The 15,756-nt window shown below is 33.7% G+C and overlaps 1 long non-coding RNA gene across 1 annotated transcript in view; it reads left to right on the top strand.

The window, feature by feature from the left end:
- Window positions 1-15,756, top strand: part of LOC138239385 (uncharacterized) — a 33,389-nt gene that overhangs the window by 5,387 nt on the left and 12,246 nt on the right. Inside the window, exons 2-3 of the long non-coding RNA XR_011189834.1 lie at window positions 9,126-9,168; window positions 11,063-11,142. This is a non-coding gene — a long non-coding RNA (uncharacterized lncRNA). The remainder of the gene's footprint in view (window positions 1-9,125; window positions 9,169-11,062; window positions 11,143-15,756) is intronic.

Here is a 15,756-nt window from a genome sequence, read left to right as displayed (position 1 = left end):
GTGAAGTATTCACATTTTGCTTATTCACTTTAACTATGTATATTATATGCTGTATCATTTGTAATTAAAAAATGAGAAATCCTTTGAAGCTGTGACAGCATTCACAAGTCACTGTGCATACATACTGTATATAAATGGATACATTTGGTAATGGTTAAATAACTGAAATTCCTTTCTTTTAAAATCCATATTCTGATTGTTGCAATGTGTCCAGTATCAGTACTGTAAAATAAATCAGTAGGCAATCACAGTACCATCCCATTAATAGCAATGTGGATTAGTCAATGCCTTAAAAGTTTTGATGTAGGGTATTATTAAATATTAACTACAAAATGAAAAATGACTTAGAAGAGGCTATGCCAGGGAGCCGGCAGGTAGTTTTCAGAGAATCCTGTGTGTAGCTGTGAATTCTGAGGATTGCAAACAATCCAAAATCGTAATCCAGAAGCAAGGTCGATAGGAGCTATAGGTTAGATAACCAGAAAGATCTGAGACAAACCGAGAAGACAATCCAAAAGGCAAAATCAGAGAGATGAGATCGAAAAGGGAAAAGATACCTCAAAAGGAGGCTTCTCAATAGTGAGTATGGGTTGGTGCGTGAGGGATCTTTAAATACTGAAGGGATAGGGATGTGGTTGGATAAAGTCCAGCAGTGAGAATCTGGTGCATGTGAGATTGTGATCGGTTCAATTAGGAACGAGATCGTGAAACAGTGATTTTGAGAATTTAATGGTGTTTGCGAGGGAGAGTGTGGGGCATGACAGGCTACTTATGAAAACAACCTAGGTGTTGTTTCATTTACGTCTTTAATTAAATTTAGGGAAGCAAATCAAAATACTATGATATTGTTACATCTCAGTGTGTGTTCTGTGTGTGTTTTTTTCTGTTATGTCCACACTGCTGACCCTTGATTGTTCTCCCTTCCCCATTGGCCCACCATTACACCACACTTTCAGTATGACGTCATCATCAATTAGCTCTCAGCCAATCAGAACACATCTTATTCAGCATATAACATGGAGGTTTTCAGCAAGGAGAGGCCTTTTGTTTGACTTCGGTCCCGTTTGGTTTCGGTTATCGCTTTGCTTCGCTTCTGGTTATTGCTTTGGCTTCGTTTGTTGGTTTGTTTTGCTTTGTGTGTGTGTGTATTTTTGTATAGCTTCGGCTTTGTTGTTTTGTTGGTTTTCTGTTAGTTTCTTTGTACTTTCGTTTGTTTGTGTGTTCATCCTTGTTTTGCCATTACCTTGCCCCAGTGTTACATGTTCAACTTTTGTGTTCTTTTGTACCCTGCTCCTGTTGATTACTCTTGTTTTCCCTTATTTGTATTCCTGGTTCACTTGTGTTTTTGTGTGAACTTTTGTATATAAGGTTAGTTTAGGTTGTTGGGTACACTTACACACTTAGTTGATTTTGTATTAGTACACTAGTTTAGTACGGGTGAGTGCCGTTTGTCTTGTATGGTTTTGGGTAGTCAGTGCAGGTTAGCTAGGGTGTTGAAGACGCCGAAGACCATGTGTTTCGGGTTTTCTTTTGTAGTCAGATTAGTTTTCCTTCACTGTCCTAGCCAGCTCCATTTTGTTTTTATTTTCTTTTCTTTGGCACCACTCTAGTTCCTTACCCTTGTTATCACACTTCCTAGTCCCTCACCAAAACCCACCTGCTTCCAAAAGAATTATCCTAAATGTTACACCCCTTTACCCCTAGACACTTGGGGTCGTAACAGATATATATTTAAATGTGTAGAATTGATATTGAGGAATATTATGTTTAAATTTATGTAAAGTTTCAGTAAGGACTCATTTTGAATACTGTCCATAGTTTTGATCACCACGTACAATACCTGTAGAGGCAAAATATTTCTGCTCTGTAATCTATCGAGATAAGAGCAGATCCATTCTTGGGCTTCAGGGTAAGTTCTACACTGACATATTGAAGGAATCGAAACTGTTTAGTTTAGTTACTGTTGGTTGGTAAGTTTTCAAAATCCTCCAAGGCAGTGTAGACAAGGGCAGCCCAGTGGTTTTCTTCAGAATGAACCGTGAAACAACACCCAGAAGGTACAAGTGGAAATTACTGTACATGGAACTGTTTCTTAAACTGAGAACGGGAGGCACTTCTTTACCCAAAGGGTTTTGGGAGTTTGAAACAAGCAACCCAGCCATGTTAAGAAGACAATATAGTGGTTTATTTCAAGAAATGGCTGGATGAGATCCTTGGATGAATTAACTACTAACTACCAAATTGATTAGATGAGCCAAGTGGCCTCCACTCATCTGTAATCTTTCTTATGTTCCTTTAAAGTACAATAGCTCTGTCTTAAATGATCTATGACTACTAACCACATTATAGGTCTTTTGAATGAACCATACTCACAATTTCTGGGGTACCAATTAGTTTCAATGAGATCAGTATTCCAGCAAAATTTATTACACATAAAACAAGACATTGGAAACCATCTGTAGATATACAGTGAGAAGGAAATCATTTTGATGGGCAAAATGATCAATATTTGATATCTATATATAAAGATTTATATTACAGTGTATACAAATATATGTGGTATAGTATATACAAATCAGTTTTTATATACAAAATTTCAATCAAAAATATTATTAAATAAATTATTGAAATTCCTTAAATTATCAATTCCCCTTAAAATTCAATTAGATTTTTTTTTACCTTTTCCAAACTTCATTGAAGAATTATAATTCAGTATACAAACCAACATTGCCAACAGCAATCATATATAGAGCACACCACTTTGGAACAATGAAGTACAATTGAAATAAAACAGATTATTTTTTGTTGTGGCTTGTGATGACTACTAATTAAATTGTCTTAAATATTCATTAATTATAAAATTACTTTCAATGCATGAGACGGTGTTTTTCTTTAGATGGGGGATTTAAATTTGCATATTAGCCCCCAACAAGAAATGTGTTAGGTTCTGTTTTATGCCCTGATATGTCTAGCACTTAAGTTTAACTTGTGTCCTCAGATTCTTGTTTCATTACTGGGCTTGATGTAGCCCTTTGAATTGTTTTTGTATTGAACAGATTAGCAGTACATTCTTGCTACACTAGTTAGGAAATGCTTGCCAGGGTTCAGATCTAACCTATATTCTGAAGTTTAGGAACAGGCCTTAACATGCAGGTCATTCATCAAGAACAAAACAGAACAGACACAAGCACATTCATATCTTGAAGGTTTGCGAGAACTGATGCAGAGGTCCTGGAAGCACTAAGGGAAAACTGAATTGTATTCCTTCATGGGAGAATGGTAAGATGGGGCTCATTGCACTAATGCAGGGCCAGGAGCCATGGATTCAATAAAAACATTTGATTAAATTACAGTAGTTCTAATGGATTAGCAAGAACATACAAAAAAAACTCTTATAAAACACAGTAAGTTGCTGGAGGGACTTTAATGAGATATTGATACATTTGAGCAGGTAAAGGTTTATTCTATGCTAAAAGGGAAAGAAAAGTAACATAACATTTTGGCCATGCAGCCTTCTTTACGTGTGAGGGAGAGGGGAATTAAATTCCCCTCTCTTAGTAGGGAGGGGATAGAGAACCTAGCTCCCCTCTGTCCATCACAACTGAAGACCAGTACCTGCTCGCACTTATTGATGCATTTGCTTTCTTTTCCTTGTTTTATTACTCTCTTTAGTACTGTGATTATATATCACACAGCTATTGGATCAGCCTGTCTACCCCAAAATTCAAGACTTGTGCTTATTGATTCTGTATAACCATAATAAGATGGTGCTCAATTAACTAAATTTTCAAGTTTGTTTTTATATGCTATATACATATTTTTGTTATGTGTTAAGGGAATGAATAATTCTGTATAAGCTGTTGCTGTGACAGGTTAAGGGGGTACTGGGATGCCATCTGGGAAAGACATGCCCACTATCCCTGACTCCTCCAAGCTGCCGTGGGATCCTCTAGTTATTAATAAAAACAGTATTTCATAGATAAGAGGGCCTTAAAATACTATGCCATCCCCTGGGCTTTTTGTAAAGTAATGCTATGCATGATGACTTCACTATCTAAACCCCTCTCCTTCAAAGACGTCTCTTGGGATGTAACCTCCCAACCCCTACCTACTGTACAGTACCTACTGTGCAGTATAAATCTGCTTTCTGCGAGTCCTTCATGTGGGGTGTACTGTATGATCAGGATGTACAGGCTTTGTAGAATTGTGCCATGAATGGGGACTTCCCAGTTTGGCAATGTTTTGGACAAAATAGTAGTGTAATTTGGCAGAGGACATTTATAAGGCTGTAGAGAAACTAATAGTGAGCAAAGGGATGGTGCTGTGAGAATTTAATCTGTGACATGCTGTGCCTTGTTTGCTAAAGGTCTGCATTACGATTTGTTACTTTGAAGACGTACAGTAAAATTTGGGATGAGAACGTGTTAGTTCAGAGATGTTGTATCATATTCTTAAAGTTGCAGGACTGTTACATTTTAATCACACAAAACAGCAAACAAGACATTGGAATAAGAAAAAAACCCACAATAAGTAAAAATTATTGTGATTATCAGATTCTAACAAGGTCAAAGCACAATTTTAATTTGAAATGATGTCACTATGTATAAATACAGTGTTATGGCATTAACAGTTAAAAGTCAAATAATACTGTACAAAGCCAATCAAAAGCAAATCAAAATTGTTTGAATGATTTTAATTCATTATTCCAAAAGCATTATAATACAGCTCTAAAATAACAATGTTTCATTTTTCCTGTTAGATACTGTATGTGAATTCAGTTTTTTTTTCATTATGCTTTTAATCCTCACTGAGTACTGTAACTTCTCTACTTGCAGCAGTAACTGTCCCTAAGAGCTTAACCTCTTAACCCAGAATAAAGAAAATGTTCAAGAGATCCTGGCTGAATTCTGGGGATTCCTGGGAGGGGAAACCCACTGGAAGGCTTGGGACAAATGCAACAGAACAAAGGGAGAATAGCATAGGAGATATAAATATGGAAGCAAAATGATCATTTTACTCCTAAAACAGAAAAGTTGGTACTTTAACTACATTAAATTTAGCAGGCATGCACCCATGCCTTGTCTTTATCCACCTTCTACAAGGAGGTTTATATGAAGGGACAGCCCTGTGTGAACACTTTTTTTGCAGTAGCAAAGCTTTGCTAGGGTGAGGTTTGTCGCTGTTTGATAAGCACCTGCTGAGACATAAATTCTTTAACCTCTCTCTGATTTACACACTGTATCTAGAGCTAAGAAACATTGGTGACCTTAGTTCTCCTAAAATGTAATGTACTTACTGCAACTACTAGTTGTATTATAATATATTTTAAAAGCAAATAAATATATAAATATGTATAGTGCTTATGCTATTACCTATACTATAATAAAATGATCTGCATAATGTGGGATTTTTCACTAGTTTACTTTGTGAGATCTCCGTTGTTTCCATTTATCCATTATTTCTAATAAAGAAGCAAACAATAAAGAACATAACTATGCATACAACTATTAAGTATCCAAGGATTAGCCAGGCAGCTGATTATCTTTTATCAAGGCGACTAAGTAATACAACCCTAATAATGAACTAATACATTCCCAGGTCTGCCTCAGACACAAGTTCAGCATGAGCCAAGTTAAAGTTAATCAAGTACAACAGGCTTAAATTAGTGCATTTAAATTCAACTGACAGAAGTGTTAAACTGTGCTGCAGTCCGTTTACTGTGGTTCTGGCTTGTGGAAAGGAATTGCTGGGGAAGTATCTAACTCTTTGGGGACTTCATGCTTCAGTACTTTACCACCCATGCATATGGAGGCACTAATGACAGAGAGCCTACCCATCAGGGAATGCAATTCCGCACAGACATTTTCACCGAAATGGATTATTTCAGCCTCGTTGGTCACAGATTCTGGAGTTTTCCAGCGATTCATCTTACTATTAATAATGTCAGAGAATTTTAGGCCTCTGAATTAAATAATGATAAATAGAAGCTGCTGAGTGAGCTAGGCCGAGGCAGTGCTGTTTATTTCTGTGTGAAGTTCTGTCAGGCCTGATAAATCGGATCCCTGAAATAGTTTATAAAGTACTGAATTGATGTGGCGGTTGGCAAGAGAGAGAATTAATGTTACGAAATGGGCCTGCTACCTAGATTTGATGAAAGCTGAGGAAAGTCTTTTATATAAATTGTCTGTGTAGGAAATGGTGTAAATGGGAGGTGAGGGAGACACAGAGGAAAATAATGGTCACAGTAGCATCTTCTGGGATAGAGGTCAGAGAGGGAGAAGCTTCTACAAAAGATCCAGAGTGGTGGGCATGTGCTGATCATTCATAATGGCACAAAAAAGGCCATCCTGTAAAGAAGAAAAATGAAAACTATTAAAGGCGCTGTGTGCAATGTTGGCTTTAGCGTGTCAGCATTTATTACCCAGGGCTGATCTCAGATCCTGAGACACAACAAAAAGGAATGATACGGCTACTTCAGGAACTCGTGTTAACTTAATGCTTTTTGCTCATTTGCACAAAAAAAAAATCAAGCAAAATTTAATTGTTTGAAGGCAAACAATTTTAAATTTAGACAATTTCATATTCAATTAAATATTCTTTTTATGTTATAATTTTATAAAATAATTTAGCTGTAAATTGAATGGGATACATGACTATTTCCCCGTTATAGACCATCAAAGTAAGCTTTTATTAATTAAGCTGTTGATAAAATTTAGTTTGTAAAAATGAATCAGTGTTTTCTAGGAATGCAAAGTGAGAAGGTTTTATGATGACATTTTTCAGAATAGGGAAAGTGAATCATTACCTGTCATTGTCCCCTCAAAATTTCAATGCAGAAATTCATGTATCTTGAGGATATGTTTCTTTCCAGTCACCTTTACATTTATTGTTACCACTGGTGTGTTTTTAAATCATGGGTGTTTCTGACTGATGAATTTTTGTGTTCCAAAAAAACTTCATGTTGCTGCATTTAAAATCCTCTTCTTTGAACTCTGAATAAAAAAAGACATAACCTTTTCCTTTGTTTATGTTGTATTTTTTATTTTTGAAGAAAGTAAGATCTTAAGAAAGTTTACAAATGAGATGAAGTAATCTAAATGCTAGTACCCTATTGATCCAATCATTTATAAACATATCAAGCCGCTTCTTTTAAAATCCCTGTAATTAGCCTATACAACATGCTAGAGATTATTTGTTGTAAAATACTCACTGCTCTGAGTAAAGAAGTGCTTTAGATCTATCCTAAATACACTTTAACTTCCATTTCTATGTTTGTTCTGCAGTGCGGGGAAAAAAAATATAGGTGGATATTAATAATGGTGCACTACAATGCTAAAGAAGCTGTTTTTATTGAGCACTCATCAAATGGCATTTTTTAAAAAGCTTTTGCTTAAATTATATTTTTATTAACCAAAGCCTGTTCTATATACACTATAGCATTATAATTTAATCATTGGAATATTATGTAACATTTGAATAGCTTGTGAGTGTTCTAAATATAATACATATAAAAAGAAAAAAATAACTTACATAGAAAATTGTATTATGAAACTATTTTTTACCAGTCATATTTGTGTATTTTAGTGTTTCTGTTTTCAAAAATATTCTAATTTGTCTGCATCTTATTTGTTTGGAGATCTATCTGTACAGATTTATTTCAATACTTCAGCAAATAAAACAAAATTGTGTGTTTTCTCAGAAGGCTATTTTCAAACTTATGATCTAATAGACATGAACTATTTAAGGAACAAGTATGTGAGAAGGTGTGAGAAGGCTCCACAGCTGAAATGTGTTTTCTTTCTTATTTCTTCAGCATGTAATTAACCTATTACTTGTTCCTTTGCAGCCTACGCATGCTGACGCAGCTACCCACATGAAATATTTAATATTCTCATGATTATTCTGTTACGTTCTACATTATCTGTTGTTAATAATAAATGTATAACTAAGGATTTAGTTATCCTTAGTTAATTTACTTTCCCAAATACTTTTCTGTATTTGTACAGTTTAAAAATGTTCTTTGATCCTGAAGGGCCAAAGGGTTTTCTGGATTGTGTTCCAATTTAAGCTCTCAGTTAAATTAATTACACAACTATAGGCTCAGCTGGAAACATATAGCACTTCTTCTAGGACTTACTGTACATTCTTGATGTTCTAAAACATTGACTTCATTCAGTAACGGAAAACCTGTGTAGACTTTTTTCCACTTAATCTAGTAATTAGTCCAATTAAATGAATATGTGCTAGGCAAGAATTAAATTCAGAAAAGACACTGTTGTCCTTTTTGAGTTTAACTTTAATTTTCTTATTTATTGTTGTAGTCTTCTTATTTATTGTTATTGTCATCCTGTAAAGCGCTTTGAGAAGCCACCTTTAAAGGCGCTATATAAAATAAAGTTTATTATTATTATTATTATTATTAACTAATTGCTGTTTGGATTTTTCTCCATCTTCCATTGATATGGACCTGAAACCAGGGACCAGAACTTTACTTAACAGTTTTAAGTATTTTATTTCTTCAAAATAGCTTGTTTGGAAACTGCATTTTACTCAAAAGAAGACCAGACATCTAACCCCTTCTATGAATATTTACCGTCTGTTGGGACTACAGTACAGTATATGGTTACCATGGATTCAACAGAAGAAAACAGATGGTTTCAGCAGTACTAGTTTTGCTTCATATGCCTTGAATACAACCAAATAAAACATTGTACCGCAAGACATATTGCTTATCTAGACATAATATGAGTATATTTACAGCAGGTTCCATAGTTTTAGTAGACAAGGTTCTGAAGAACTTATACACCTGTGCTAGCCTAATGATTGTTTGTCTTGCACAAGGATCTTAGTTTGTTTAAAGTATGAAGCTAAAGCATATCTTAAAGGAGTTATCATGGAGTCTTAAGCCATTTTGATCAGTGGGTGCTGGATTCTGTAATTATTTTTTATTCAGGTTGTTATTACTCAATTAAAATGATTTCAATTAAATAAGTAATTTAAAATTTTCGGTTACATACAGTAAATACAACAAAAATCGAAAAGGTCTCCATAGTTAAGTCTGTTGTGATGTGTATGTAATTACCACTTATGTTAAAGACATTGATAATATATCTCTCTTCCTTAAGGTCTCAGAAGTGGAGATGTGATGGTGGCTCATCTGGAGTACAGGTTAAAAATGTAGTCTTATCATTATTGACTAACCTGTGTTATGTTATAATACTCACTGTTGTGAGTCTGGTGCCATAGCCAACTTGTCTGGCAAACCATAGGCAACTTAAGCACCCCTAACTCCTGTCTGGGAATCTTAACAGTTAGTAACAGTGAGGCAGGGGTTAGATGTGTATAAGCTGGCTATGGCTTACCAGACCATTGTGAATTTTCAGTGCTGTCACTAAGAATTCACTTTTACAATTGATAACTCTCCAGTGCTCTGAAATGGATTCAGTAGTAATTTAACTACTGTGTCTGAAAAGCGTGTGTTTAAAATACAGTATAAGCATCCTCATTCTTCCCTTTCTCCTGAATGTATGTATATATATATATTCATACATGTATACAACTACATTAAGTGAAACGTTTTAAAATGCCTTTAGATACCAGGATTTATTTAAAAGTCTGAGGTTTTAAAAATGGACAAAGTAGCAAGCCGATGGCTCTTCCAACCATTACGGAAGTCCTAAGGAGTCCATTTTTGTAAACTAATGGCTCAAGGGTTTACATTCAGGTTTATTTGTCAGTCCAGCCATATACAGGTACAAGTATACAGAAGAGTGAGATATAATTCTCCAGGTCTACGGTGTAAACACAGACAGACACTGACAAGACAATGCTATAGATGTCAAGTTAAGTTCGTGGTGAAAAGGGACTAGTAGATAGTACTTTAAGTGTAAAAAGCTTTCAGCACCACAAGAAACAACATGAAAAATGCAGGTGATTCAAAAATGAAACACAAGAAGAAAAACAAAGAAAACAAGCAACAAGGAGAATATCAGAAAACTAGTTTAAGAAAGTTTAAGGAAATTTGGTCTTGGTACCAGTGACAAATGCTCTACATCAGCTTTAACATACATTAATACATTAGTTGAAAGTTCAAGGTATAATTTTCAATCTTCTCTGAATGAACAATCTTCCGTACTGAAACTGCCAGGGGTTGTTTTTGAGTTTAATCCATCCTTTTGATGATCTCCAAACATATGCAAAGTACAAATCATTAAACATGTACTTCTTAAAAATTAATTTATATGAATAAATACTAAAAACTAATATGTTTTGCCTTTACCTTTACATGAAAATGAAAAAAGTATTTTTTCCCCTTATTGCAGGACTATAAAAGAGTATACTAGTCTTAGACATATTAGACATATCCAGTCTTAGTTGATTACACCTTGCTCCACCTTGATTTTTGTTGCCTGGTTCACCATCTCCATTGTTTTATATTTCTTTCTTTTACTACTAGTAATTTATTATTTAAAATAACAAACTGTCATTACTGCAAAAACATTCAGAACACATTTTCAAACTTAGCAAAGCTGAAGAACTGACCTAGGTTTCAGGAGCTTTATCTTTATGTTAACCCCAGCTCCATTCATTTAATTTGTAAATTTAATGTACATTAATTACAATAACACTATCTTATTGTATCTCATTATATGTTGGGGGTATGCAATTTTTCAATATCAAACAAAATACATTTTTGGGAATGTTTGTACAACTGTTGAACATGACCAAAAAATTATACACATTTTAACTAAGACTGAACCCGTTGCAGATAAATTATGAAATCAACCTAAATATAGAATGTTTATGAAAGGAATTGTTCAATTATTATTTTTGTGGAAATATGAATTTCCTATATGTGGCATCCAGCAGGCTAAAAGCAGTCTTGTGCTTGTTTAGTGTTTGGAATAGGATCCCATTTGTTTAGCATATGTTTTATTGACCTTTTATTTGATAAGAGTTAGGATCTCTATTTTTAGGGACTGTTCCATTTGTCTGTCTGACGTCTAGACCTGCACAAGCATATAGTCTTCCTTGACGACATTTTTTCATCTTTTTTCCCCAGCACAGCCCCATAAGATGTTTGAAGGAAAATGTTTACTACCTTTCAAGAAGTTATGTCCTTTGCTCCTATCAAAGAAGAAGGTGAGTCTAGAAAGATCTTTAGAATTTAGAAATCTTTAGGATTTGAAATGTATAGTTACCTGAAAAACTCTTAAATTCACACATACTGAACATTTAAACAAAATCAAAGATTCAATCTGCTTACATGCTGGTCTGTTGGGATATCACATGACTACATGACAGCAACTCAAAGTACAGAGTAAAAACAAGAGCTGAATTTTGAAGACATTCTAATTCTTTCCTGCTCCTTTAGTAAATGTGAATTTAGGCCTGATGCTATAGGAAAACCTCATAAAAGTAATGGCAAAACACTCACCAACCAAAGCTGAGATGTACCCTAATATCATTCATCAAGATATCAATTTAATTTAATTCAAGACATCAATTCATTTGGAATGTCTTAAATACTATGAAGATGGCATTACTTGCCATGCTCCCAGAATAGCAACTTACTCAAAGCAACAAAAAAGGCAATTTCTTAATCCTGTCTATATGTATGATGCAAAGCATACCTTTATATATTTCCCTAATTTGCTTCTTCAATTAAATAGTTGGTGATTGATGAAGTCAGAGCCTAAATGATTGTGTTCAGAATTTCAAATACCTAATAAGGTGTTGAAAATTACTTCAAGCTTTCAAATGTCAAATGGCATAAAAAAATACAAATTAGTCTGGAAATGCAGTGCACTCATAATTAACAGCCACAATGAATTCCAATAATCAAATAGTTTATCCTCTGAGGAAACTATTAAAGGAGATTATTAGTGCATTAGTTCACTAATCATCGAGTGACAGCTATGTTTTATGTCACTGATCTAGTCTGCCTTGTCTGTTTTGTCATTGTCACTCAGTATCTTTTTTTAAAAAAAAGTGAGATTTTCCCTCACACACAGACAGCTCGTCCCACGGCTCCTATTGATGTCAACCTTTGCTCACAGTTATCATCTGCACACAGCCAGGCTTCATTTTAAATCAGGGAAGCAGGGATAAATAAAACTGGATGGCTTTCAGTTCCAATCACATCCTGTTTCAACATGCTTCAGCCAACAGGTTCAAGAGAAATAATGGATTTTTATCTGTGAAAGCAGAAGCTGAGATTAAACATTTTGTCTAGACTTTTTCTGCTTGCACTATGTTTCCATATATATAGTATAATTTTCTTCAAAGCACATTTTCTGCTGTTTGTTAAAAAACAATGTAATATCCTGGTCTACTATTTATAGCGGCCTCATCCTACCATAGTAAAGTTAAAGCCAAATAACACACACTGGTCACATTTCTAAAAATACTATTCACAGGATAACATAGGACTAGAAGGTCAGTTCTACAAAACCGTCTAAACATTTTAATGTACACATTTCATTGCACTAATCTAAATCTAAAGTTCTTGTTTTGACATCGTGTAAGTCTGGTTCTTCCACGAACATAAGAAAACTGGTGTGTCTGCTTGACAGCAATAACATATCATCATCATCTCTGATGTTTGTACTCATCATAAAAGAATGAGAGATGTTTTTTCCTGTCTTTATTACTGTTTTGAGGATAAAAATAGAAAAATGTATACTCACAAAAGGCCATCCTCTGTGTCTCACAATACAATAACAGCTGTATAGCATTTAATCCATAAGAACTGATGTCTCTTGTCAATATTACTAGATATTGAAAGCAATAACTGTTAATGTATAACATAACATTATAAATGTTAATGTACATATTTCTGACAACAAATTGATTTTGATATAAATAAATAAAAATATAACAATATGATAAAATCCAGTATATCTTAATTTGTTTAAATTAAGAAATATTAATATTAATTATTCTGTATCCGTGTTGTATGCACTTGTTTTTACATTAATTTCATAGTAAATAACCTATTTTTCTTCATTTGGTATATTTTAATATACTTTTTGTGAAATGTTTAACATTGTGGGTGTAAAAATGATATTAATAATTGTGTTAGAAATGTGAACCATTTAAATACCCTTATAAATGCTGAAATTTTAACAATTAAATTAACAATTTAACAATTAAATAACAATTCTAAAATCCTACAGTGCAGTTATGGTAATGACATGGGGAATTGAGTGCACTATATGTTAAATATGTTACAATTTTTATTTCACTGTGAGACATGCTTTTTAACCTAAAATAACAGAAACCTACACAGACTTTGTCAGCTAATGGTAATTTACAAATTGTCCAGTTAATAATATAAATATATATATATTTTTCAACTCTATATTGTATGTTTAACATAATTAAGAACATACAAAAACTGCAGAAAATCAAGAACTGATATTTTGAAGGTTGGCTACTTTACATAAGTCATATATTTTAAATAATTAATATTCAATACAACTAGAAAATAAAGTAAATATTTCTCAAGATTCAGCAGAGATTTGAGTAAACCTCCATTATTTGTCACCTGTTATTCTACGACAAATGGAATATTTCTGTAATACTATTAACTTCAGCATGTATTTTCAGTTAAATGCTAACACTATCCAAATATTTATCTTTCCCGAGACACTTGTACAGTATACTGTATAGTGTTGTTGAGGGTAAAGTGTTTCTGTAGTTGCTTGCTGGTGGCTTGTGTTGTACAGTTTGTAGTATTGTGCATAGTATTATTTTTTAATTATTTAAACAGCTAAATATTTAAATAATTGACTACTTTATTTTGTGGTTCCTGCTGTAAGTCTTGATACAGTCATTACAGCAGTGATGGAGATTTAGCTTAGAAATGAGATGGAGCATGCTCCAGAATATAGTGCATACTCCATTTCTGTTAAAATGTGATCTGAAGTATGAAACCATTCAACAGCACAAGAGAAGGGAAACTGTGGTAATGACAAATAGGTCTGAGGCTGAATAGAAGAAAAACTTCAGAATGACACAGCCCATCCTTTTCTAGACAGTGTGTTATGATGCCAGCACGCCTTGCTGTGTTATTAGCTGGAAGCCTATATCTTTGCCAAGGCAAGCTCCCTTAGTGTCATAACTACTGGCGAGCTCTTATGATTATAGATTGTAGGCAAACCAATTTGGTGTCCAAAAATGTGCAGTAAAGAGATAATATATTTTCTCCAAAAAGTTTTTGTCCATGAGAGTTTGAAAGATATGATAAAAGGGCCTACTGACCACAAGGCTTTTCAGAATAAAAATAACCAGAGCATTTTCCCTTGATTTCTGACCTACAGTAGCTCTTTTTGATGTAGCCCATATTTTTGTCACATTTTGGCAATCTGATTCCATTGCAGTTTCTCTGAGGTTTCCTTTAGTTATAGTAATTCTGTGTGGCAACAGATTGATTATTTCACTTAAATAAGAAAAAAAAGAAACATTAATTCAGAAGTATATTGAAATACCACACACATCACATCAATGTACTTATTCAGCTATATACTTTATCTATCTGCAAAATAATTTTCATTTGAAATAATAAAAAAACTGATAGTTAAATGTGCATAATGTCCCACATTTGCATTTCATATGTAAAGTATTTTGTGAACCTTTTATTATTAATTTTTGATATTATAAATACAATATAAAATTGTTAAAATATGTTATTAGTACCTTAGAACTACAGTTAACATTGCATACTGTTAGCAAATCATCATAAGATGAGGAACGTATTTCAAGGTGTTTCAGACCATTCTACAGGCATTCTTATACAGGAACTGTACATGCTGTCAGTGAATGAATCACTGCTGTATTATAGAGCAAGGGAATGCAAATATTTGAAATGACAAAATCTTGCATAAACATTTTTAAACCTAATATTTTCTTCAAAACATGAATGCTAAAACAGATATCCAAATGTCAACAAAAATTGAGAAATGTCAAAGAAAAGAAATATGATGATTGTACTTTAGAAGTAATCAGAAAAGAGAACTCAATATTTGGGCTAAGTACATTTGGCAGCAATTTTGAGCTTTAATTGTAGAATTTCTACTCTGTTTGAGTAAGTCTACCAACTATACTTGGTGCAATTTTTGCCCATTCTTATTGGCAGATTTGCTTCAGCTCTTCCAAGTTGCCTGGGGATAATGTCCTGAATCTCAAGCTACTTTATGTAGTTTGTGGCATACATAAGGAATGCATTTTATTATAAGCAGATTAAGAATACATACTATATTGTAAGTCTATTTGGTAAAAAGGGGACAGAAAGACTTCCTTTGAAGTGCTGCCTTTGGTTGAAATATGTGTTAAAATACCCCAGGCATCTTACACTGACAGGATCTAATGTTTATAATTCTTCTCAACCTTCATTCGAGACCAAGAATCAGTTTGAGAAGCCTTGATCTTAATGGGTATTCCATATATCGAGAAAATGAATTGGTAACATTAAAACAAAGCACAAATTGTAATGGCTTGATACGTTCCAATGCATTTATTGATTAATAGAAGGTTACAGGAGTCTATTTACCAGATATATTATCCACTATCACGGTTCTGCTGTGTAGGTATTTCTGACATGTTTAGCTGGATTAGTCTATTCTTTTCTACCTGTTTTTGTGTACTTTTTGTGTACTAGACAGCTCATACTAAGGTTCACTGGCTTAAAGTAAAATATGAATATATATTTAGCTATGTGATGGCAAACTGAGTATCTCAGTCAAGTAGGGTTCA

This window comes from Lepisosteus oculatus, chromosome 6 (assembly GCF_040954835.1).
Source record: "Lepisosteus oculatus isolate fLepOcu1 chromosome 6, fLepOcu1.hap2, whole genome shotgun sequence".
In the NCBI taxonomy this organism is placed as follows: domain Eukaryota; kingdom Metazoa; phylum Chordata; class Actinopteri; order Semionotiformes; family Lepisosteidae; genus Lepisosteus; species Lepisosteus oculatus.
This window is presented reverse-complemented; position numbering and strand designations above follow the sequence as displayed.